Consider the following 22,530-nt stretch of genomic DNA (forward strand, 5'->3'; position numbering starts at 1 on the left):
AAAATCTTCTCATGTTTTGTAATACAGATCTTGGCGTTTATTTGCTTCCAGGATAACTAGGAGAATTCCCTAGGATGTATATTGTGCAAAGTACCAGAAGATTCAAATCTTCACTAATTAAGTAGATTTCTGGCAAAACAGGTATAGTTCTTTATTTAGAGCACATTGTAAGAATACAGGAGGATGCTTGAAAAGCATAATAACAGAACATGTCCTCTAAAGATCTATAGCACATTAGTTTAAAATCAAGGTAGTGAACAAAATTAGAGTTATTGTATCCTCCCTGCACTCTAGACCCATCTGCATTTTAGTCTCTACCTAAGGTGAGATAGCTTTCCCCTAATTAGGGACAGAAAATTAGCTTATTGAGGAAATGGCAAATACCCTGTTGCTGCTAAGGGGGAAGGAAATGAGATATTAAAAAATGCATAATTAAACTTCATCATTGTCACATAAGAAGTTTAGTTCTTTGCATGGTTTCATTTATATTCTCTCTACCTATGTTAAAATGGGGTGTCTATCGCCGATGACATCGTATGGTGTATTTTGACTCCAAACATTTTCTGTTTTGTCAGCAGAGTGTGGAAGTAATGCAGCACACTCAGTTTTCCTACATTACCATGCCATGCTGTAATCGGGTCATTCATTATTAACATGTGTAGTCTGATATATGAAGAATCCATTTCACATAGATTAACTGAGTAAGGAGGAATTCTGCCATGTGATGTATATGAAACAGTGTTCTGCTGTTTAAATAAAGTTTTGTATCTTAGAGATACTTTCATTTGGATGTGATTGGGAAAAAGGCAATCCACTAAGTTCCAAATTGTAAGCCCAGCGTCCAGCGTGTCCAGGCCAAATGTGCTAAGCTGAGTGCTGGACAATGCGCAGGAAGGAGGAAGAATCCTCCGTCCTGTCTATGAAATGGCTGTGGAGCCACCAATGAGACATTACACCAGCACTGAGACTGGAATACACCGCACTGCTCCTTATGCACACCCACACAGTGTGGAGGATTTGATATCTGCCCTTCTCCACACCTGCCATCAGCTCTGCTGCCTGAGGAGCCTGTGTATCCATGGAGGAGAGGACTAGATTTGGTGTCAGAGTATTCTGTGGGCAAGTTCCTGTTCTTTTGGTTCTTTAAAAGTATTGACTGTTGATTTATCAGCGGCTGTTGTCTATCTAGTCTTTTGGAACTGTTTTAGAAGTATTTATCTGAAGTTATGAGAGATTACTAGATTTTTACATATGGGGTTATGACATCATCAAAATATGTAGTGTTCTATCTTCTGCTGGCTGGGAGGAACTATAACCCAAGCATTCGGACTGGTATAGGGAATCTTCAAGAAAGACAAGTGTGACACTGACAGACTGGTCAACTTGTGTGTGACCCTGTAGCACAGTGCAGACTCACCCCGGCGGCGCCTCCTGCTGGTCATCCTCGGGAATTAGCTCTTCGACCCAGGCACACCCTCTGCAGGCCGGTGATCCGCTTGCCTTTGGCCCCCATGTCTCTCCCAGGACCACGGTGCCCTTATCTCAGGGTTCTGCCTCCTGCAGTACCCCACAGTTTCCCCACCCCAGGGGAACCCCCACATCACCTCAGTCATGGCTACTGCCAGTCTCTGTTTAGCCCCCACTCCCTGGGGCAGACTGCAGTCTATCAGCCGATCATCACAGGCAACAAGGGGTTTGGACTGGCCGCTTTTACCCACCCTCCGGCTGCCCCGCTGCAAGCTCAATACCTAGGAGGCCTAGAACTAGGCCCTGTGGCCTGAGGAGTTGCTGGCCTAGGGCTTCCCAGCTCCTACGGCCTTTCCCCAGCCCTGCCTCCCTCTAGGTCCCCAGCAGCCAGGCCTGTCTCCCTCTCGAGTGAGAGTGAGACTGCTCCCTCTGGCTTCCCTGGCCTTCTTATAAGGCCCAGTTGCTTAGTTTGGGGCATGGCCCCAGCTGCAGCCACTTCCCCCAATCAGCTGGGGGTTTACTCCCTTGCCCAGTGCCAGCAGGGCTTTTCCAACCCCTTCTGGGCTGGACCAGGTGTTCACCCCGCTACAGACCCATGACAACTTAACAAGGGCAACACAATCTAGTTGTGTGTGAATTTTAAAGAGGTGTACTAGACCAGCAATCATTAACCCATTTATTTCTAGTAATAGAAATCACGGGTAGATGCTAAAAGTATCTGTCTGTGTTTACCTACATCTTGTTAGAAGTTTAACAATTTAACCAGATTATCTTGTAGATGGTAATTCCCTTTCATGTTTTAATGACTTTATATTACTCATGCAGGTGGTTCAGTTAACCTTAAGATCAAAGATATAAGATACTGCAGGAAACTAATATTATTTAAATTGTCTTCAGTTTGATTGCCTATGCTATAATGAACTGCTGGCTAACTGCCTTATGTAAATGAATGCAAATAGTTTACCTGTGTATGTATAGAAAATAGAAGATTAGCTTCAAAGTAACAATCTGTACTGACTGTTCATCGGGAGAAGGTCCTACTGTAACAACTGCTGTCAAAAGGCTTATCAGCTTGCAACAGTACTGTCAGGGTTCCCTCCCCACTCTGAACTCTGGGGTACAGATGTGGGGACCTGCATGAAAGACCCCCTAAGCTTATATTCCACCAGCTTAGGTTAAAAACTTCCCCAAGGCACACATTCCTTTCCTTGTCCTTGGATGGTATTGCTGCCACCACCAAGTGATTTAAACAAACATTCAGGGAGGGGCCATTTGGAGCCCCCCCCCAAATATCCTCCCCAAGCCCCTTCACCCCCTTTCTTGGGGAGGCTTGAGAATAATATACCAACCAATAGGTTAACAAAGTGACTAAATCCCTGGTTTTTAGGATACTGAAAATCAATCAGGTTCTTAAAAGAAGAATTTTATTTAAAAAAAAGTAAAAGAATCACACCTGCAAAATAAGGATGGAGATAACTTTACAGGGTAAATAAAAATATTTAAAACACAGAGGATTCCCCTCTGACTCTGTTTCCTAGTTACAAAACAGGAATAAAATTACCTCTTAACACAGGGAAAATTCACAAGCTAAAACAAAAGATACTCTAACACATCTACTTACCTTTACTTACAATTTCTGTAATTTTAGATGTATCATTTCAGGTCTCATTTAAGAGCTGGTTTACCTGCTTGGTCTCTCTCTTTGTCCCGAGAGGGAACAAACAAAGAGAGCACAAACAAAACCTTCCCCTCCCCCCGGATTTGAAAGTATCTTCTTTTCCCATTGGTCCTTCTGGTCAGGTGCCACTTGCCAACTAGGTTAATTGAACTGATTAACCCCTTGCAAGTAAGGGGATTCTGTACCTCTGGCCAGGAGGGATTTTATGTTACTGCATACATAAGGGTTGTTACCCTTCCCTTTATATTTATGACAAGTACTATAAAGGAAAGCCAAAGGCCTGATCCTGCCATCTCTAGTCTGCTTAAACTTTGAACAGGGAAAGTATAAATTGTAAGATGGAGATTTTTCAGATAATGATTTAGAATAACCTGAAAAATGCACGGAAAGACTCAAATAGCCTGAACTGTCTATTGGACTATAACAGGGGTGGCCAAACTTACTGACTCTCCGAACTGCATATATTAATCTTGAGAAGTTCGAGAGCTGGGTGTGCCTGCTGGGGCTTAGAGCCACAGGCCCACTGGGGGGAGGGTTTCAGAGCTCAGGGCTCCATCCCCACAGGAGGCATCTCCTGGGGCTTCTACCCCGCGGGGAGGGGGTTTTTGGGGCTCCAGCCCCACGGGAGGCGCCGAATGGGGCTTACGGCTTCTGCACTGTGGGGAGGAGGATTTCAGGGCTTTAGCCCTGTGGGGTGCCCCTGCTGGGGCTTGGGACTTGCAGGCTGTAAGCCCCGGCAGGCACCTCCTGTGGCACTGAAGACCCAAGGCCCCACCTCCTTCCCTGTAGGGCAGAAGCCCGAAGGCATAGCAGGCACCTCCTACAGGGCTATAGCCCCTAGCCCCACCACCCTACCACCCCGAGCCCCCGCCCCCAATCTGGTAGGCGAAGAATGGGGTGGGGAGGACTCCACGAGCTGCATTTTAAGTGTGAAAGAGCCACATGCGGCTCACGAGCTGCGGTTTGACCACCCCTAGACTATAACCCAGGGGTGGGCAAACTATGACCCAGGAGCCACATCTGGCCCTCCAGAAGTTTTAATCTGGCCCTCGAGCTCCTGCCAGGGGGCGGAGTTCAGCGCCTGCCCTGCTCTGGTGCTCCAGCCAGGGAGGGGGATTGGGGGCTTGCCCTGCTCTGCATGGCTCCTGGAAGCAGTGGCATGTCCCCCCTCCTGCTCCTACATATAGGGGCAGGCAGGGGGCTCCGCACGCTGTCCCCACCCCAAGTGCCGCCCCCACAGCTCCCATTGGTCTGGAACCGTGACCAATGGGAGCTGCAGGGGCAGCACCTGCGGATGGGGCAGCATGCAGAACTGCCTGGCCACTCCTCTGTGTAGGAGCTGGAGGGGGACATGCCGTTGCTTCTGGGAGTTGCTTGAGGTAAGCGTCGCCCGGTGCCTGCACCCCTGGCTCCTCCTCCGCCCCAACCTCTGCCCCCGCCCTGATCCCCCTCCCGCCCTCCAAACCCCTCGGTCCCAGCCCGGAGCACCCCACTTCACCCCCAACCCCTCATGCCTCATCTTTTAAATTGATTGCAGAAAGACTTTTGCAAATCAGCAACCTCACCATTTCTGCTATGAAACTGACCTAAGGACTTTACACATATCTGTATGTATACTGATCTCTTAACCACTGCAAATCTCTTCTTTCTTTTTCCTTTTATTATTAAAACTTTAGTCGTTTAGTTACTAAATGACTGGCATCCACATGATTATTGGGTAAGATTTGAGACACATTGACCTATGCAGGGGTGAAAGTAACATAAAAGGCTTACTGGCACAGGGCCTGGCCTCGAGCTGAAGGGTCTTGGGTGGAAGGGGCGGGACTGGGGGTCAGCTTCCCCCAGCCAGCCTTTCTGCACTGCCCGGCCCTCTGGCAGAAATTTAAAGGGTCCGGAACTCTGGTCGCTGCCGTGGTAGCGGCAGCAGCCGGGAGCCCCGGGCCCTTTTAAATTGCCAGGCCCCAGGGCAGCTGCCCCTTTTGCGCCCTTCCCCCCGCAGTCCTGGGCAGCGCTTTAAAGTCGGCTGTATACATGCCCGTACTGGCAGCCACTTCTTACCAGTATGCCATACCAGTCCGTACCAGCCCACTTTCACCTCTGAACCTATGGATCAGTATCCGGTCCTTTGGGACTGGTGAACCTCACATACGGTGAATCAGGTTTTCAGTAACCACTCATTATATTAGACATGGCAGTCTGTATGGGGGCCAAAGGCTGGAGTGCTTAAAGGGGATTGTATATAGCTTCAGTGTAGTATCACAGAAGCTGTTTTGGTACTGGCTTGGTGAATCTAATTATAACCACCAGTTTGGGGGAATTGTCTGCCCCATTCCTAGCAATCTGCCCTGAGTATAGCATTCTCAATGTGGCCCATCCAGGCACCCAGTCACAAGTATTATCAGGTAAGATAGCTTTTTTTTTTATGTACTTTTGGTGGTTTTCATAATTGTTGTACTGATTAGATGGAACATTTTCGAAATGGTGTTCAAAATAAAAATGGGATGTCATGCAGTCCACTTAATAGTGATGCAATTAGTCAGGAAAGCACCCTAGTAGATTGTCTTTTAGGGAACTAATTTAAACTCAGTGATACCTAATGGCAATGGCTGCAGCTTATAGGGAATGCCTTCTCACTAGCAATACTTACTGGTGAGATCTGCAGAAAGTATGAGTTGTGTCACCACTGCCTGTTCCTCGCTTGTAGCTCTCCTTCCTGATGAACAACATTTGTCTGGTGACTCTACTGTGCCCACCATTTTCTAGCTTTCTGTGCCTCCTTGGGCATAAGTTCTTGTAATTGGGTAGCAACAATGGTATTTTTTATTATTTGGGAATTTCTCTAAATGGGGCAAAAGCCCATTCACGATCATTTGCAGTTTAAGAGAATTCTATTTTAAATCCATGCCTCCTTTTCAATTTTCAAGTAATCCTATTTAAATCAATCAAAAACAAAACCACTGCTACTATCCTAGAAAGGTTAAATGTCAAGGAGTCAGGGCACCTGTGCTGCATAATCTGGCAAGTGTTATGACATGGCACCATACTGTTGTAAGCAAATGTAGGTGTGGAGAATGTAGCATATTTCTGTATTATTTCTGTTGTTATGATATATGTCTCAGTTTACTTCCTATTACTTTGTATGACTGCATAGAGTTAAATCAAAGAAGGTTGGTAGAGGGGGGAAAAACAGGAAATGAAAAAATGACAGGGGTGAGATACCAGTTTAGATGTCAATATTAATGTAATTACCTTTCTTTTGTAGCAGTGTCACTTATTGATCTAGAAAAGATTAAACTCTATAGGAAGAAATATAAACAAAGAGGAGAAATAAATAATTTAGATGTCAAAATTCTGATACCCTTGAACACATCACTTAGTTTAATATCCAAACTAGGGGTTGCTAAGTCTTTCATTGAAATCATAAGTGAGAGAGTTTTCCTGTTAGTTTATCTGCATTAAACCCAGCACTTGTCCAGAGAATTATTCATTGTTAACATGTTACTTGAACTTGAACATTTCTCTGCTTGTTTTACTCATAGACCTTAGTTGTGAAAGTAATACTATATGTTGCACCATGTTGAGTCATTAGAATTTCACTGCGGGGGAGGCCAACCTATTTAGGTAAGGATTGCAAAAAGGTATTGATTTTATGTCAGAGTTTTAGTATCCAATGAATTTTAAAATGGAGCAGAATATTTAATGAAAAAGATTTATGGGTTTTAGGGTCATAGTCACTTTGCTGATAAATAATGAAACCCCTAAGAATTATTTTGTGATGCTTTTATTCATCATTCAGTGAGACAATTTCCCCTGTTACTATCAACTCCTATCCTTATCTTCTTTGTTGGATGCTGTTTCTGCATCCAAGAGGACAGCTGAAGAGGGTCTTAGCAAAGTCAATGCCAATACTCAGTGTTTTCTAAAAAAACTACAGTATGTAAAGATTCTTTGACATTATCTATATCTGTATCATTCAACCAAAACTCCATTAGTCTGGCAGTTGGGAACCTACTGTCAGCTTATTCCACAATAGAGCGATCCCTTTCGCTACACTATGGGAACAGAAAGGTGCACTCATTTTGCTCAGTTTTGCATTATAGAAGTGATGTAAAGTCCTTCTCATCAACTCATGAAAAGGGCTGTTTTGGGAATTAAAGGAATGTATTGTTTTTGCTTTTAAAGAGGAAAATGAGAGATTTGATTCCCACTGTTGGAGACTACCACATTGTAGAAAGGTAAAAGGTGACAGAATGTGAGAAACTGGCAGTATTTCATATTGTTATGTTGTTAATAATTTACCAGGTGCTCATCACCATAGTATCTGAACTCACCGTGTCCAAAGAATATAAATAAATCAGCTTTCATGACGCTTCATCTGTCAGAATTAATTATTAAGGCTAAGATTCTGTCACAGGTATTTTTAGTAAGAGTCACAGGCAGTGCACAGGCAATAAACCAAAAAACACAGAAGCCCAGGACCTGTGTGGTGAGGGGAGGGGGCTGACCACTGGGGAGTGGGGGGATTGAAGTCCGAGTCCTGCCACCTGGGACTGACAGCCCAAATTTCACTGCGGGGGGTTGACTGCCCAAGCCCTGCCGCGGGATGGGGTTGGGGATGGGAGAGGCTGACTGTCCAAGTCCTGCTGCACAGGGCTGAAGTCATGAAGGTCATGAAAATCACAGAATTCATTACCTCCATGACCAACTCGTATCCTTACTAATTACTCTGTAATGGTGGATGAACCATGAAGGGACATATGGATCTTTAGCGCATCTGGCATGTAAATATCTTGCAATGCCAGCTGCAACAGTGCCATGCAAATGCCTGTTCTCACTTTCAGGGGATATTGTGAACAAGAAGCAGGCAGCATTATCTCCTGCAAATGTAAACAAACTTGTTTGTCTGACAGATTGGCTGAACAAGAAGTATGACTGAGTGGACTTGTAGGCTCTAAAGTTTTACATTGTTTTATTTTTGAATGCAGTTATTTTTTGTACATAATTCTTCAATGTTCATGATAAAGAAATTACACTACAGTACTTATATTTGATTAATTGAATACTATTTATTTTGTTTTTACAGTGCAAATATTTGTAATAAAAATAAATATAAAATGAGCACTGTATACTTTGTATTCTGTGTTGTAATTGAAATCAAAATATTTGAAAATGTAGAAAACATCCAAAAATATTTAAATGATATTCTATTATTAACAGCGCAACTCATCGCAATTAATTTTTTAATTGCTTGACAGCCCTAGTCCATTAAAAAATGCTTCCGATGACAATACAAAAGGCATTAAGACTCCTTGCATTTTGCCAATAAATCATTTGTTGTGGATTGTTTGGAAGTTATTTGATGCTCATTTTGCAATTTAGCAACAATATTGCAGGGAGTATTTAAATTTTTCAAGTATGTGTCAGTGTGACTCCCACTGCAGGTGCTCATGTGCCTCATACATGAGACCAATGTTTGAATATCCATCAGGGCCATGTATTTTCCCTTTGCCTCTCCATGGACTTGTATGAGGACATAAAGGGTGGGATGACAATGACCCTCTCTCAGTTCCCTCTTACAGCCCATTGCAGCTGTCTAGTGTCTAATCCACTAGTTCTTAGCCTTCTGAAAATGTTATAAACCTTCAGAATTCTTCTGTGTCTTTGATTGTGATTGCCGAGATCTATATCAACATGTCTGGACTGACTATTGTGTGTTACACTCTGTACAGATCTACTTTGCATGGCATATTTGAAAGCTCTGAGCTTCAAGCCCTATCAATCCTACAATAAACTCATTCCATTAAAGATGGATGGAAGAAAATCATGCTTCTCTGCCTCCCTACAACTGCATGTGACTAATTGCCAGGTCTTACTGGCCAAATACAACTTTCTAACCTGGAACTGGGTTACACCCATCCTCTTGAAGTTCTCTCATGACAACAGAGAGGAATTCATAGGCATAATTAAGGAAGGCCATTTGATGGCCAAGAGCTCCTTACAGGAAGTGATGGATGCCTCCAACATTATAGCCAGATCTATGGCCTCCCTGGTGGCAATGTGCAGACCAGTATGACTCCAGGCACTGAGCATCAAGAGGGAGGTAGAGGTCATGATTTGACGACTTGCCTTTTGAGGAAGCAGAAGAATTCAGCAACTAGAAGGACAGTTCTCTGCACTTGTTAAAAAACTCAAAACTCACGTTGCACACTCTGGGGGATTTTCACCCCCAGCTGTACCACCTTGAACCCCAGTCAAGAAAACAGGGGCCCATCCTACCTTTCCAGGTAACCTAAGTACCATGCTAAGGAAAGACTGAGGGGCAATACAGATGTCAGCTTTCTTCCTCCTCAACAGTTCATCCCTCTCCTATAAATTTGACAGGATTGTCAGGAGCTACATCAGATCCAGTCCAGAGAGCACTATGTTCAGAAGCCACCAATCCCCATTCCACCAGTTATGGTCTTCCATAACATCAGTCAGGCGGGTGCTTGAAATCATCACACATGGCTACCCCATCCAATTCCACTCTTTGCCCCCTACATAACCCCCTTCCAAGACCCTCTTCAAGAACCATTCTCATGAGAACCCGTTACAAGTGGAAGTGGCCTTTTTTGCTTTGTCTCAGGGCCATAAAGGTGGTTCCACCAGAATTAAGGAGAAGAGTTATTTCCTCTACTCTTGTTATTATCTACTCTTGTTATTTCCTCATTCTGAAGAAGAAGGGGGGTCTTCATCCTGTCCTAGACCAGAGGAGACTCAACAAATACATATGCTGTCTTGGGTTCAGGAGAGTAACATTTGCCTCCATCATTCCATCTCTCCACGTTCAAGACTGGCTCATGGCTCTCAACTTACAGAATGTGTGCTACCATATAGTTAACCATCCACAGGAGGGATACATAGTGGGGCCCAACCGTTACCAATACAGGGTTTTGCCCTTCAGAATCTCCATGGCACCAAGAGTTGTCACATAATACCTGGCAAACATGGAATACACCTCTACCTGTACCTGGATGACTGGCTGATCAGAGGCAGATCCCAACAGGAGACTGTAGCAGCCTTTTCCTGTTCTCTCAACTAGGAGACTGCTTGTTAACCATGATAAATCATCCCTCATACTGTCACAGATGATAGAGTTCATAGGAGCTATGATCAGCTTCCAGTCAGAAAAAGCTTATCTCCCAGAGGACAGATTCAGGCTTCTGTAGTAGATAGAAAATGACCTAAAATCAAATCCAATGACAATTGTGTACACATCTGGAACTATTAGACCACATATTGCCATGACCTTTTTAATTGTGGCTGAGGTAGGTCTACTCCCCATCCAGATATCACATAAACAAGAGAGTCTTGCTTCAAGTCCTGCAAGAGTTCAGTTGGTGACTAGATCCAGTGACCCTACTAACAGAGATACCATTCTCAAACACCTGCCCAGTGATGACACTTATCACAGAAACTTCAGGGACAGACTGTGATACCCACCTGAACCATCTGTAGATGCAAGGAACATGTTCTCATAATTACCTAAAATTAAAAATGAATGTCCTGGAGCTAAGAGGCATGAGAGTGGCCTGCAGAATGTTCCTGTCTGTTCTGCAGAATTCCATGATGCAAATCCCGATGGACAACACATCCATTATGCACTACAAAAATAAGCAAGGAGGTCCTTGATCATCCTCTCTCTGCCAGAAAGCCATCGGGCTCTGAATGTGGTGTCATCAACACGGGATAACCCTACAGTCTCAACACTTTCCAGGGTCTGCAGAAATATAGCAGGTGTCTTGAGGAGACATGGGGTAAACACTGATGAGTAGTTGCTGCAGAAGTCCATCCTATATCCAATATTCCATCAGTGGGGGGCTGCTGTAATAGACTTGTTTGCTACAGAGGACATCACCAAATGCCTAAACTTCAGCTCCAGAGGGGACATGAGCCCAGGCTCATTACCAGATGCCTTTCTCCTTCAGAGGTCTCAAGGATTCCTATATGCCTTTTAGTTGACTGCACATCCCAGAATAATATCCAAGATCAGGTGGGACATGGTTATGGTCATTCTGATTGCCCCTTACTGTCTTGGTCAGTTTTGGCAATCAGACATATGCAGATGTCCAGGTGGCTTCCCAAACACTTTGCACTTCCATCATAATATCTGAGAACCAGGGTCAGATACTGCACCCTGGCCCACAGTTGTTGCCTCTCTGAGCACTACTGACAAACTTCGCTGTGCAGGTTCAGGAAATTCTCATAGAGACCAAAAAGACGTATTCCTCAAAATGGAAAATATTTCCTCTCCCAGACCCAGGAAAGGCACTGATACTGATGACCCTTGATTACATGCTGCACGTGAAACAGGCAGGACGGCTTTTAACTCGCAAGGTTCACCATGCAGCAATATAAGCCTGTCAGTATGATTGTACACTTTGGGAGAGGGATAGCTCAGTAGTTTGAGCGCTGGCCTGCTAAACTCAGGGTTGTGAGTTCAATCCTTGAGGGGCTAGTTGGGGATTGGTCCTGCTTTGAGCAGGGGGTTGAACTAAATGACCTTCTGAGGTCCCTTCCAACCCTAATAATCTATGATTATCTTGTATCAAAATTCCTCTTCCATACTTATTCTCCAGTTACAGATCCAACTCCCATTTGGGACCTCAACGTTGAACCACTGTCAGATTGCTTAATACAACATCTGACCCTCAATTTTTTTTTTTCTGATGTCTATTACCTCAGCACAGAGAGTCAGTCATTTTCAAGCCACTGATGGCTAGATTGCCTTATATGCCTTCCATATGGACAAGGTGGTGCTGAGATCAGACCCCAAGTTCATCCCTAATATGGCCTCAGAATTCCACCTGAACTAGTCAATTACCTTGCCAGTCTTCTTCCCAAAGCCATATTTGACACCAAGAGAAAAGAAGATGCATACTTTGGATTTATCCAGAGCCTTGCTCTATTAACTGAACAAGACCACTCCTTTTAGTCTGTCCCTCCCCTTCTTTGTGGCCATAACCAGTGCATTGAAAGGTCAAGCTATCTTGTCACAGAAAATCTTTAATTGGATCACACTTTTCAACTGCTATCCCTGCCATCAGAAGGCAGGCAACCCTCTCCCTCTGACTGTATCATTCCACCAGGGCATAGGAAGTATCTTCTCTCTGCTTTAGTAATGTTCCAGTCTCTGAGATCGGCAAGGCTGCAACATAGTAACCCACTCACTTGTGTTAATGTTATGCCCTTGGCATGGCAGCAAGGTTAGATGCCAAGTTCAGGAGAGCAGTAATTCAATCAGTCACCTATGGTGGGATCCACACAGACACATATTGGAAGGAAAGAGAATGGTTACTTATCCTACAGAAACTGGGGTTCTTCAAGATGTTGTTTGCATGGATCCCACAACCAACTCTTTATCCCTTCTTTTTAGAGACCTTGGTAACACAGGGCCATGAGCCAGTCTCTTTGAATTGCAAGAGAACTGGAGGGAGAGGGGAAAGTGACATGACTGCTCCACTGTTTATGCCCTCATATGGGAGCATGCAGAGGCACATGGCACATGTATGGCCCCAACAGACACTGTTTTTTTTTTTAATCCAATCTCATACCCATAAGATGCACGCGTACCTACAGTGGGATCCACACTGAGTATAGTATCTCAAGGAACTAGTTTCTGTAGGCTAAGTAACCATTCTTTCTTTCTCTTTAGCACAGAAATCCCCAAATTCCTCCAATATGTTGATTGCTGCATTGTAGTTTTTAATCTGAATAGGCTTTCAGATTAATCTTCTTCCTCTTCCTCTTTATTTAGAATTTTCCCTGAATTTTCATATTGGATTGTAGCTCTGAGAAATGCCTTTTCTTTCCAGTCCCCTCCAAACGCCTTAAAAACAGGCAGACTATCTTCATCTGTCACATCGTCTGCAGCTGGCATGCCTTCTAATATGTAGTCAGTCAGTCTCTCAAATGGTGCATTGCAGATTTCCCATCATCATCGGAGCGAGCAGTGTTCTCTACAGAACCAAATTAAAAAAAAAGTAAATGACATTTTTTTGAATTGTCATGGTCGTCACTACATTCCAGTTTGCAGGCAGCTAAGTCCACAGCATCAAGCTGGGTGATATGTTTAGAAAGCATTGTTGTGTTTTCAACTGTTTCCTTTTTAACAGTCAGAGATCTCACTAAACACAGAGGAGTATGTAATTTTAAAAATTTTGAGTTTGCCAGCATCCCTTAGTTGCAGACAGAAGCTACAATTTACTTTTTCTCTGACAAATTGATAGCAACCGACTGGGAATGTTGTAACATGTACTGTAAACAGTAAGACACAGCATGATGCCTTTGCAAATTTCATTTTTTATGAAAATAAATTAAAAATGAACCCATTGTTTCAAATGTGATCCAGGTTTACTTATTGTGTCCCCACATAATGGTATATTTAGGATATAAATGTTACATAAGCTGTTATTAAATGGGAAAGCAAAATTATCTTTTGAGGGATTTGACTAATTTGTCACTATTGGCTTTATCAGCTGCTTGTGTAAGTGAAATTATGGGTAAATGAGAGGGAAACAGTCTTATTTCCTTTATATTGTCTGTGTTTTCAGGATAATAGCCAGAAAATATCTCGATCAGTTTCTGTTTTCAAACCATAGAAGCCGCCTCATGCACATCAACAGTCTTGTCACAAAGAATCTTGTAGCTACACCATCCCCAACATTCAAGCTATCTGCTTCTAGCTTGAAAATCATGCTTGCATATTTCATATACTTTTTAAAATTTATGTTGAATATACAAAACGTGCCCATCTACTACTGTGAGCACCTTTGACAGATCCTGAGGAATGACATACTTAGAAAAACAATCCAGCTAAACTAATCAGCTAGCCCACAGCAACCATCAACAAAGCTGAATGGCCCTCAACATGGACCCAACAAAGCTGAATGGCCCTCAACATGGACCCAACCATCACCAGAAGAAGTCCAAGTGCAATGATAAGTGTGGCAGCATGCTCTGAAAATCAACAGACCTGTATTAGTTTGTACTAAGGTTGGGAGTAGATTTCAAAGCCTATAGCCAGTGTTATGTATCCAACCTTCCAGGGCATCTGCCATTAGGAGGTACTCACCTTCTTGCAGGATTGGGCCTTTATTTTGTAGTAACAATTAAAGTTCAGTAACTATATATATATTTTTTTTAGCTTTCAATCATACCAATAGTATGCCATTCTTTTTGTTTTATTTTTTACAGTATTTTGAAGTAAGATTTTTCTCCTACTGTCAGTGAATAGCCTCTCATTTTCTTAACATTTTCTGTATGTAGGTATGCCCATAGAAAAAATCATTTTATTAATCAGGTGCCTGTAGCGGGGTGGTCACCCCGCTCATGCCCTGAAGGGCTTAAAACAGCCCTGGGAGAGGGCTGGGGCAGGGGAAAAGCTAGGCTGATTGGGGGAAGCAGCCACAGTGGGGCCATGCCCCAATCAGGCCACGGCTGGCCCTATCAGAGGGCTGAGGGCCAGAGACTGGAAGGCACTCTCTCTCTAGCTTCAGAGAGAGAAGGACCTGGCTGCCTGGGAGCTGAGAAGGGTACCTAGGGTGGAGCAGTGCTGGGGAAGGGCAGAGGGAACTGGGGAGCTCCCGCCTAGTAAAACCCCAGGCTGCAGGCCTAGTTAAAGGCCTACAAATAGGTACTGGGGCTGCAGAGGCGCAGCCCAGAGATAGGCAAAGGCGGCAGGTCCTAACTCTTTTGCCGATGATGAGTGGTTTACAGACTGCAGTCTGCCCCAAGGAGCGGGGGCTAGATGAAGACTGGCAGTAGCCACTGAGGCAAGGTGGGGATAGGGGGTTGGGGTTCCCCTGGGAGGGGAGATCCAGAGTGAGGAGGTGCGGTGGTGGGCAGAACCCCTGGGCAAAGGGCACCAGGGTCCAGGAGGGACACCGGCTGCAGAGGGCGCTCCAGGCTGGAAAGAGCTAATTCCCTGGATGACCAGGAGGAGACGCCGTGCCAGTGAGTCATCGCCCTGCCACAGTGCCCAAAAGAATGCCCCAAAGTGCTTATATTCTAAATAGACAAAACATACAAGGTGGAGGAAGGGAATATATCAGACAAGCATTATGACTGAGAGAAATTTGGCACGTATCTTATTAATGGATTTTTTTTTTAATCTTTCTTTGCTTCTCCCTCCCTCCGGCACCTTATTTGCTCCCTCTTACCAGCAGTCCCTATTGCAATCAGATTACTTTCTTGCTATTCTAAAACAACATGTTCCTTGTTCAGGATCAACGCCTTCTTGGAATTTGACTTTTATTAACAAACAAGTCCAGTCCAGGCTTCCTCCCATGCTTGGCTACTCCTAGTATTCCTAGCTCAGGGCTGTTCAGCCCACCCCCTAGGTCATCTGTCTCATACCACCTCTGAAGCCTGCTTCCTTCCCTCCAGGTTTGATATTGCTGCTAAATGTTGCAGAATGATGCAGAAGCCTCTTTCTCCAGACCAGGCCATTAACCCTTATGGCAGGTTGTCAAATATGGGTTTTGTCTACAATATCACACCTCCCCTCTGAAAGAGTGCTCTCTTGCCCCTCTTCTCCACGGTGCAGGAGAGAGTTACAACATGATGAAATTCTACTATTTCCTTCTCCTCTTACCAGTCTCATGTAACCCCAATTTGTGTTTTTTTCTGGGGAGCCTTGGAATTTCAGGGTCTTGGGTTACTCCTTCCCCAAGCCCTATTGGTGTTTCCCTGAAGCTTCCTAATGGTCTGCTGCGATCTCTGAGATACCCTTGCATGATCTGTCTTGTTTTAGCAGTCCAAGGCACAGTGACCATCTCTTCCACAGTTATAACAGAAACCTTCTCGCTGGCTATCACCCCTCCTGCTACTCTCCCCTCTTGAGGATGGCACAGTATGTCCCTGAGCCTTCATCATGGCCACTTCTCGGGTCAAATCTTTCAGTCCTGCTGCCACTGACGGGGCATCTTCCATCTCTCCAAGCACTGTGGTGGTGCGACTCCCTGCCATCTTCGGCTGCACCACTGCATCCACTTGCAACAGTCACTCCTCCTCTTCACGTATCTCTCGAATGAGCTTGTGGAATGGGGGTGGGTTTTGGGCCCGCTTCCTCAGCTGCAGTCGCCACAATATCAACCCATCTTGTCGGGTGCCCCGAAGGATTTGGTCCAACCTAGCGGAATCAATCCGCTGGGTGGGGATGCCCTCCTTCCGCACTACCTGCTGTAGCAAATCCTCTAGTCTCCTGATGAAATCTGACACTCGTTCGTGGGGCTCCTGATAGGTATGGCGGAAACAATAATACAGGTCTTCACTACTATCAGTAGTACCATAGACACTCTCAAGAGCGATTAAATAGTCTTGCACTGTGGCAGCTGGTTGTGAGTCTTTCAGGACTCAGATAATTCACATGGCAGGTCCCCTTGAGATTCTCAAGCACACATTTCCGCTTCTCAGCATCAGAGCATTCCCACTCTTGGAAAAGTGGCCCGTAAAATCCCTCCAGGCCTCGTAATCATCTTCCCCTGGGGGTACAGGTGACACCCCTGAGAATGAACTTAACCGCTTGTATGGAGCATTTTCATATATCGGCCTCAATGCATCTTTGAGAGCGTTTCCCAGCTCTTTGGCCCATCCCACCAGGCTGGGTGCTGCAGGTGTTGGAGAAGTTAATTCTTCTCTTGTCCACTTCTCATCCACCATCAGAGCTTGCAATTTATGCGCTAAAGAATCCACCTCAAGTGACACAGGCACACTAGGAGGGGACTGCTCTGCCCCCAGAATTCTCCAGGGAATACCTTCTACTTGCACCTCTTTGGGCACTTTATCAAGATCTGCTTCCTTGGAGCGAGTACATAGTGCTACCATGCCCTTCACTTTGCGGTTGTAAATACGGGTGTGGACCTTTACCCTCCCCAGTATTTCAGCTGCATCTAGGCTCTCCTCAATTTCATTTGGTTCCATCTCTTCTGGGAACCTCGCCACCAGCACAGCTTTGGTTACTGGGATTCATGCCCCTCAGCACAGGTCTTCTAATAATCCTCTCTCCATTTTTTTTTTAAACTGAGTTGAAAGTCACTCAGGAGTTTCTTTGCTCTGTGAAGAAGAGCTCAGGGTGCACAACGTAGGTGTGTGTGTACTGCAAAGTCCCCGTACGGGCCACCAAGTGTAACTTTAGAAATCCCTTCCACCCCAGGGCCACCTGTTCCAAACCCTTCCAGAGTGAACACACACACCCACAGGAAAAGTACAATGGATATAACAAGGGAAATATTTATTTACAGAAGGATGAGAGGAGAAAAACAACAAGGGGAAATATAAGGGAGGGTAAAACAGGGTTGCATCCAAGCCAAGGCCCCACGGTCCCAGTGGTAGCACAGTCTGGAAGGGCAGACTCAGAGCAATGTGTCTGCACACAGAGTTCAGGAGTCCTGAGCAAAGTTCCAGTCTAGTGGTGAGTCTTGGGTGCTCCTGGTCATCTTCGGCGAAAGTGAACTTTCCCCCAACAAACCCCTCCGCTGCCCTCTTCTGCTGCTCTCTGCAAAGCCAAACAGAGCGACCACCTCCCCACTTAACTAGCTACAGCCTCCCTCCTTGTTCCCAATGCACAGCCCCATGCAGCTCTGGGCAGCCGTGATACTGGGTCCAGCTCCGGCCTGTCCTTCTCGAGCGATTCCTCCCTGGCACAGTGCTCCTCCTGGCTCCTGTCCTGAGGTGTCCCCGATTGGCCCTGTCCTTCTCAGGCCTCAGGCAGGTTCTCTGCTGCTTCACTTTTCCAGCACCTGCAGGCTGCTCTCCCTCTCCTCAGAGGTCCAGCGCTGCCCCCTGGCGTTTCCCTCCTTTTTTCTTACTCTTCCCCTCCCGCTTAGGAAAAAGATTTAAAGGGGCCATGCTCTCTAAACCCCAAAGGGGTTACACTCATGTTCATGGCTGTTTTTTTTTCTGTCTCACAAACTCAAAACTTTATGTACTCCTTTCTCAATGCCTTTTCCTTCTCTTTTCTCTAGTCGTATGCTTGTTTCTGTATCTATTGATGCCTTTTCCATTATATGGTTCAGGTGGAGCCTTGGCACAAAAGCAAGTGACACAACATACACCTGCAATAGATGAGAGCGTCACCATGTGACCAGAATCATGCTATATACATAGGTGCTCTTTTCAAGGGAATTTAAAACAAACATTGCTTTGTCTGTTGCGTAGGCATATTTGCATCTTTACATCAGATTGCTTGCACCTTTGCATATAGTTTCATTCTTCAAAAACACCTAAATAAACCATATTTTAAAATAGGTCCAAAGCAATGTAGGGAAGCTAGCAAATGAGTCTGCAATAATTGGAATCTTTGCTTAGAAATGTCTAGCAAAAAGTAGGACACAAGCATATCATCACCTCATCTAATATTACCAGTCATTCATTAGTAATATAGTGCTAGTAATTAATTGTTTCTTACCTGTACCTTAAGTCACAGCATATGCAGCCACTAACTATTCTGAAAATAGAAGGCAGTAAGTGTAAGCTCACATGGTGTACTTAATGCCCATTTGTTTTTATGGACATTCTCTGCAGTTGTCAGAATATCTCAACCAAGAAAATGAAGGCCATTTTCCAATTCTGCAGTATTAAAACTGAAACTGTTGATGATTTGGGGATGTACTTGCAAATTTCTGCCTTTAACACCACTTTATCTTTCATCCAGAGATATACAACCGCATTCACATTTTAATGAAAACCTTTTACATTTATATTCTCACTGCATGTTCTAGACCACCTTCTTGTTAGAAAGTGTCAAATTTGGGGCCTACAGGGATGAGCATATCTCTGAATAAAACATGCAAGTATTAAGTAAAACAAGTGACAGATATGCCTTTGCTTATGACATTTTCTTCATGACACTGCCTGCTATGCATCTGCTATGTAGCAGTAAGTACATCAAAACTAACAGCAACAAAAGAATATGATAAAAATTACATACCTCAAAAGAAAAACTGATTTATTCCAAAAACAAAGTGATCAGTTTTGGTGCAAATTAATATAGAACCTGAGTCTGCACCCATTGAAATCAGTGGGAGTTTTCTGTTGATGTCAGTAGGTGCAGGATTAGTCTCATGGTGATTCAATTTCATGAGCACTTCCCTTCACAGTTGTCTACTCTGAGTAGAAAGGCAAACTATGTGAAGGTTTTTCTGTTTCATCAATGCATGTCTGCTACTGTGAACCATTATATTGTCACACAAAGATGATCACAGAGAAGTACATTTTTAAAGAAAAAATCATGATTAATGTAAAGAGTTGCAGATGTGCCGGAGGTATCCATATTTCCTAGTGTTGATATTTAGCACCCTGAATCCTGGTCAGGGCTGTCTCCCTTCCCCCTCCCACCTTCTACCCCACCTCTTGCCCAGCCAGTCTCAGTCTGCCCCCCCACCCCAATTCTTTGTTTGATCTCAGTTTTCCCACATTTCCCTCCCTTGCTCCCAATCCAAGACTCCTTGCCCAGCCAGTCTCAGCATCCCCCTCCCCCCCACAACAGCTCCCCATACCAGTTTCTCTCCTCTACAATGTCTGGGTACTGTGAGGGGGAGCATCGAGAGCACAGGAGAGATACTATCCTTGTTTTTAGTTCCAGTGCCCAGACCTGACCCTGCCCTAGCCTGTAGGATCCCAGCACTGCAATTGCTACTCCTGAGGGAATTGTGTGCCACTGTGTGCATGCATAATTAATGAGACATGCATATTTTTAATTTTTTTGCACAGAAAAAACCTTCTGCTGGAAAGTTGTTGCAGTTCTGCCTTTTGCCCACCGAGGGCGATGTGGCGATACAACAGAGCAGCAGCTCCCAGCCAGCTAGGGAAAAGAAAGAGCCTGCTTTCTTCACAGCACCTGTCAGGCTAGGTCAGGAGACAGGAGCTATGGGGAGAAAGACAGCGTGGGGCTGCTGTGGGGGTCATACAGGGGCTCATAAGGGCTAGTGGGGGAGGACAGACTGGGGCAGGGGCTGAATGGGAGTGGAGGCACAGAGCCTCAGAGGAGAGAGAGGTGCAGGGCTACATTGGGACAGGGGGTAACTGAGTGGGGGCACAGAGACACATGGGGATGGGGGGGTGCAAGGACACATGGGGATGGTGGGAGTGGGTTTCTGAGTGGGGGTGGAGGGACACCTGTGGACAGGGAGTGCAGGGACACATAGGAAAAGGGGAAGATGTGCCTGACTGAATGGGAGAGGCTAGGGGTCAGCCAGGGTCTGCACATGGGAAGCTTCCTAACAATCCCTTCATGACCCCCCCTTCCCCCCAAAAAAACCTGTTCCATAATTTTCCCAACCATATCTAACAACCCACCAAGTTCACACCAAGGCTCCTTCCCAGCAATTACTTTCCTCTCCCTCAGCTCCTTCATTATCCCTAAGTCCCCCCAAGCCTTTGCACTGCTTCTGAGGGGCGTGGGAAATAGGATTCTGTATTGTAATTTAAAGGAATTATTACTCAGAGTTCTGTATTAATATGCCTAGGTAAGGAATCTATTTATCAAAAAACATTTCCTGAATCTTGTTTTGTTGTCTGTATTTTTACAGACATACTTGCTGACAGGTGTTTTGAAATAAATGACCAAAAATAATTGAAACTGCTGTGATTATATTGTGTTATTTTGACAAATAAAATATGCAGAATTTGAAAATATTTTGTGCAGAATTTTTAATTTTTTGTTGCAGAATGTTTAAGTTTTTGCACAGAATTCCCTCAAGAGTAAATTGCATTGAAAATCCTGCTCAGTCCCAGGCTCCAGCATGCTCAGTTTGGAGGGAATCGTCAGAAAATTTAGCTGCAAAGTCCTAGCTAGTCTCTACTGAGTATGTGTGAATTGCAATTTTTCAAAGGCTTATAATTTGGCCTAATTTGAGGTGGATTTTCATGAGGACAGCAAAAGTCACATCTCTGATAATGTAGGCCACCTACAGTAACTCCTCACTTAAAGTCATCCCAGTTAACGTTGTTTCATTGTTACGTTGCCGATCAGTTAGGGAACATGCTCATTTAAAGTTGTGCAATGCTCCCTTCTAACATTGTTTGGCAGCCGCCTGCTTTGTCCACTGCTTGCAGGAAGAGCAGCCCGGTGAAGCTAGCTGGTGGGTGGTTGGAACCAGGGTGGACCGACAGCCCCCCTTTCAGCTCCCTGCTCCCCTAAGTTCCATGTGCAGCAGCTGCCCAGCAGGCTAGCAATTGCAGCTGTCTCTCCCCCCCCACTGTCATGTGCTGCTCCTTCCCTCTGTCTTGGAGCTGCTCCCTGAGACTCCTGCTTGCTGTGGGCGGGGGGGGAGAGGAGGAGGCTAATGTCAGGGTGTCCCCCTCCCCTCTGCTCCTGTACCCCACTTACCCCATCTTCCATAGAGCAGGGGACACACACGACAGAGGGAGCTTCCAGGCAGCAGCAGCTGCAGCTGTGATCCAGTCTCAGCTTGCTGATCTAATGATCAAGGCAGTGTACTTCTGACCCCACTCTTCATACTTAAAGGGGAAATGCACACCTCTCTCTCTCACACACACACTGTGTATGTGTCTCTGTCTCTGTCTGCCCTCCCTCCTTTCCTGCTGCCTTGTACAGTAGACTGTGAGAGTTAACCCTTGAGGGCTCAGCCAATTGCTAGTTCATCATTTAACTGTAAGACATTCCCTGGAAATATCCCACCCTCTGACTCCTCCACCTCAATTAAGCTGCACAATCATCATCACTATGTACCAGTATTAAATTGTTTGTTTAAAACTTATACTGTGTGTGTGTGTGTGTGTGTGTGTGTGTGTGTGTGTGTGTGTATATATATATATATATATATATATATATATATATATATATATATATATATATATATATATAACATAGTCTTTTGTCTGGTGAAAAACATTTCCCTGGAACCTAACCCCCTCATTTACATTAATTCTTATGGGGAAATTGGATTTGCTTAACATTGTTTCACTTAAAGTCACATTTTTCAGGAACATAACTACAACGTTAAATAAGGAGTTACTGTACTTGCCAAATTTCATGCCCCTGCTCCAAAATATAGAGGTCACAACATTTTTTTTTTAAACAGGGAGAAAACAATGTATTTTTCCATTTTGGCTGAAATCACTTCCCCGTAACCCTCCCCCCTCCCCCAACAAAAAATTCAACCTAAGGCAGACAAATGTCATGCAAAATTTCAGCCCAAATGGTTAAAGTTTGGGCAAAATTATAAGCAATTGAAAACAGGATCTTATAATGGGAAGTGTTCGGCAACAGCATTGCATTTGACTAAAGCCCTCATTGCTAAATTGTCATTCCAAAGCTGTTTCCTTTTTCTTTTCTTTGTTCAGTCTGTATATCCTATGGCCATTGTCTCTGGATATCCTAT

General features: G+C 44.7%; 1 protein-coding gene across 1 annotated transcript in view; it reads left to right on the forward strand.

The window, feature by feature from the left end:
• The window catches only part of ADCY2 (adenylate cyclase 2), a 362,288-nt gene that overhangs the window by 294,646 nt on the left and 45,112 nt on the right, over positions 1–22,530 (forward strand). The gene's annotated exons all lie outside the window — the stretch shown is intronic.

The sequence above is a fragment of the Chrysemys picta genome, chromosome 2, assembly GCF_011386835.1.
Source record: "Chrysemys picta bellii isolate R12L10 chromosome 2, ASM1138683v2, whole genome shotgun sequence".
Classification (NCBI taxonomy): domain Eukaryota; kingdom Metazoa; phylum Chordata; order Testudines; family Emydidae; genus Chrysemys; species Chrysemys picta.